The sequence below is a fragment of the Coregonus clupeaformis genome, unplaced genomic scaffold, assembly GCF_020615455.1.
Source record: "Coregonus clupeaformis isolate EN_2021a unplaced genomic scaffold, ASM2061545v1 scaf0362, whole genome shotgun sequence".
Taxonomy (NCBI): Eukaryota; Metazoa; Chordata; class Actinopteri; order Salmoniformes; family Salmonidae; genus Coregonus; species Coregonus clupeaformis.
The window spans coordinates 385,001-389,457 of NW_025533817.1; the positions used below are offsets into that span (position 1 = coordinate 385,001).

General features: G+C 37.7%; 1 long non-coding RNA gene across 2 annotated transcripts in view; it reads right to left on the bottom strand.

Moving 5' to 3' along the window:
* The window catches only part of LOC123484572, a 38,243-nt gene extending 34,843 nt beyond the window's left edge, over nt 1–3,400 (bottom strand). The window contains exons 1-2 of one of the 2 annotated variants that reach the window (XR_006658586.1): nt 3,037–3,400; nt 211–320 (exon numbers count right to left, since the gene is read on the bottom strand). This is a non-coding gene — a long non-coding RNA (uncharacterized LOC123484572). Of the gene's footprint in view, nt 1–210; nt 321–1,969; nt 2,329–3,036 lie in introns of those variants that run through there. The other variant, XR_006658587.1, reaches the window with a different exon arrangement.
* Between the last annotated feature and the right edge of the window lie 1,057 nt (nt 3,401–4,457).

Below are 4,457 nucleotides of genomic sequence, written 5' to 3' on the forward strand. Positions count from 1 at the left end.
TTAATGTTTTGCTCATCATTCGCGGTCGTTTAATGACAGATAATGAGTTTCCAATTCCAAAGTTCGTCTCGCAACATGCAACTCTATTGATCTGGGATTGAATGGGGGATCTATTTAAACAAGAGAGACACCGTGAAAGAGCGCTGAGCACAGGCTGTGAAGCATGCGGTTTCGGTATGTCAAAATGCACTTCTAAATCTCTAAACTTACTGGCACCATATGCGTCAGGGAGTCGATATCTTTATGCCCGGATCCAGTTCGGAAATGTTTTTCTCTCTCGCAAAACCACAAGTTCCTCTGAAGTCCACGTGCAGATAGTTCTGAAAAGCAAACAGTAAGAAATATATGAAATGAATAGGTGAAATTTCAAACCATAAATCTGAATGAAAATGCAACTATACATATTTTGCTAAATAATCCCCAAAATGGATAATAAAACATTTAAATCAACTTTCATCATCGTATTAAAAGTGAAACAAATAATCCAACATTCTGGATAATATAGGCCTAATCAATATAACCTTTGATTTCAATAACAGCATTGTGTACAAGGCAATCAATGCGCAACACACAGAGCAAGAGGTCAAATTCAAATAGTATCTGTAGGCTATGCATGTGTATAACAATGTAGGTACGTTTCAATTATAAAAATCGATTACATCTACCATGTTATTCATATTATATTGTAATGTTCCTTTCATCTAATTTATTGCTGTGTGGAGCGACGTTTCTTTTAGAGTATTTACAGTGCGTAAAAAATAAACAAAGATGGGCAGAAACCGAGAGAAAAGGAACCTGGCAATCGCGGAGTAATTTTTTATTTCCCTGATAAAATACGAGTTGAAACAACCGTGCAGTGAACCATCAACAAAACTCCTCACTAATTTGTTACAGGCAGTGTTAAACTGTCCGTCAGAGGAAAAACTATCTCCTATTGAGCAGCCAGACAGTGCCGAGTGTCCCTGTATAGCAATCAGGACAATGTGCTGAATTGGCAGTCTAATTATAAATGTGCCATTTAGACTTCTATTGGGCTCCGGTGCCACCTTACCTTATGAGGGAACTTGCACTCCCAACTAACAGCAACTGTTCAAAACAAAATACCATTACGATATCAACTTCACCCTAACAGAGGAACGAGCCGGAGGATTGTTTTTCACCCATGCAGCCGCTCACTTAAGACATGATTGTATTATTAGACACCGGGTTATTTTGACGGACTGGACACTATTTGGAAGGAAAATAGGAGAAAAGTAAAGCTGTCTTTAATTAAGGTTTCAGATTCCGCGTACTGGGTGGGCACAGCAACCCTATTGTATTTATTTCAAAGGTTACGAAAAAAAGGAGCATTGGAATATTCCCCGGCAGCAATAGGTTTAGGCTACATTAGCTATAGAGTCCAGATTTGCAGTGACAGAGAGATCCTCTGTACTCCTCCTCTCATACTTTTAAAACTAGGCTATCCATTGTCTGCTTTCTGTGTTTTCTATTAAAATGGTATCACTGCTTGTGCAGAAGTTAGAAAAAAAGCTTTATCTGAGACTGCAAGTGTCTCATTTTGGGAAACACACTGTAAATGATGGGCTATCTTCACACAACAGACTAGTTCACACGAACTGCGTTGCATTTGTCCTCCCAATACCTTGGTATACAATCGTGTTTTTGTCAAAATCTCAAGCACCTTCAAAAGCCATGTGTGATATTAAAATTACTAAATATCTGGTTATAGCCTAATATGCGGTAAAAGTTGTTGTTTTTAACAAAACAAATAAATGAAAAATGGGGGAAACTATATCCAATCTATAACACTTAGAAACAAATAAAACGTCATTATTTAGAATATTTAGCATACAATTAAACCTGTGCATTCAATTATCTGCAGTGTAGCTATAGCCAGATTCACACCTGTCCATGATAGGTAAAGACAATAGTGCAAAAGAGACAAAAATAATTACACCAGATGACTTACGTTAGTCCCTAAAACAGTCCGAGAGCAGCGCTTTAAAGGCTTGCAGGGGAAGCCTTCTTGTCCAGGTATATTGTCTCTAAATGGGCTAGCCTTTCGAGGAGTAGTTGGATTTAATTTATGGCTTATGCATTCTTTTAAGGTCAATTTGCCTGACCTCAAATTAAAGTTAAGGCAGAGTGAATTCCCAACTACGCATCTAACATTTTTACACTGAATTATAATTCCGGTTGAACGATGAAAATAGATTAATTAGAGTTTGGAAGAAAGACAACAAAATAAACCATATGCTCAAGTTCGAAGAAACTTGTAAATCTCGCATCCAGAAACATTCGGGAGAAAGGAAGGTTATGGAAGGATACCTAGAGCAATGCGCACGTCATTGTCAATGAATAGTACCGCTCTGTGGACAAAAGTGAAATTGCCTCCCAGTCCCAGAGGAGAAAGTTATTGAGCATCCGGATACGAACACCATAGCAAACCACATATAACTTGATGATACTTTTTAAGTGTTGAATTTCGCGACAAGACTTTGTGGATGCGTAACCAAGAATGAAATAAAAAAGGGTTGCGCGTAATTCATACAGCCTACCTAGCTGTATGATGCTTAAATCAGTAGCCTAGATGCTCATCCAAGTGAAATATAGAGCTGTTGATATCACTACCTCGAGACGCACGATTGATTGTAACTTATAAGTTACACAAATATCCTGTGTCGGTAAATAAAACAGGGCATCATTGTTACAGTAGCTATCCAAACCTTAAAGGAGAACGCTCTGGCTTGTCTTTTTTACGCACTCTGCTTTCGTATTGCGTTTACCACGGCTCTCGCGATTGAGAAGCAATAAATAAGAACGTTATCATATTCCCCTTACAAAAAACGCCCTACAAACAAATCTTTTCACTCCATGAAAACCTGAACATAGAAGCATGAGAGAGAGAAAACAGTTTTAACACCCCTATTGACATCGAAGGAGGCAAACTCTGTTACGTACCAACAAAAACAGGCAAAAAAAACGCAGTTTGCATGAAAACACGAAACAACATGTTAAAACTAAGCACGTTTTTACCTTGAGATCAGTGGAGAAAAGAGAGATGCAGGTCCTGACGGTATCGTATCCCGAGTCGTGTGTTTCACGCTGTATTATGTTAAAACATAATGATTACTATCTGTAGAGAAAAGGAAAGAGAACTAAAGTCTGCTGTGGTTCCCACTGGCTATATGAGGGGATCCCGTTCTTTCTATGAAGTTTAATTGTCAAAACTGCAAGGAGCTTTTGTTGTTCTCTATCCTCTTTATCTCCCTCTCTCTCTGAGACAAGAGAAGACGATGCAGAGCTGTCAATCTTGGCAATCAATGCGAGCGGCCATGTCGCAAGTATTCAAAGCATTTCCCGTCGTGCAACATCAGAAAGTGAGTGGCCAGGGCATTGATCTGAGGAAGGCAAAGAGGCAGGACTCCCCCTCCCAGCCCAGACAAGAGATGCGAAAGAGAGAGAGAGAGAGAGCGAGAGAGAGAGAGCTTAGTGAGTGAAAAGACAGAGGGAGATTTTGCTCTTGATTTGATTAAATACAAAAATTATCCGAGTATTACACAGCAGCACAATTGAAAGTTGCGACAACATAATTTGCACTTGAACAAACTCCAATAAGAGTTATTGCCCTATTTACCTGTAAAGTGGACTATGTAATGCATTATTGTTGTCTTTTGCCTTATTCTAAATTAATGGAACAATTTTATCAATAGCACATGCCAGAAACGCACTTCAGCGTTTAAGACAGAAAACTACTCTGTGTGGGGTTAGTTATACTGTACCAATACTATAACACTGCTGGCCTTAATAACAGATCAACTGAAGCTTTGATATGAAGTGACGTGTAAAGAACTCGAGTGTCAACCATACCTCTTTATGACAAACGATATTTGGTATAGGCTATAACAGTCATAGATCGATTGACTATGTTGGGTAGGAATGTAATGTAGTAGGAATACATTGATACATTGTAGCCTATAGCCTACATTGTTAATTTCAGGATTATATAGACGAATTATAAGTTAACACAGGAAAGCAAAAGGCAATTAATAAAGTATTTAATCAAAAAAGGTCATAATTTCAAAAATAAGATGACAATCTCTCTCAAATAGGGAGCCCGCCTGTTTCTATTAGTCTGATCTGTATAAAATAATATCAATGTCAGTAAGGTTTACGGTGTTAGTTATAACTCAATTATTGAGAACTCAATGTGTCACTTTTATAAAAGAAACAAATCATTTTACTGCATAATGTTATATTAAGTCATTGATTATCTCATGGTTTCCTATTCATAGGCAATCATCCTATGATGCATACACCTAAAATTAGAGATCGATGTGCTATTGTCTTTTCAATATACACAATAGTTTATAGACTTTGAAGTTTTGTGTGGGTTGACATAGCCTACAATGTTTATGAAAAATAAAAACGTGTTTTTAATGATTGAAACGACCAGT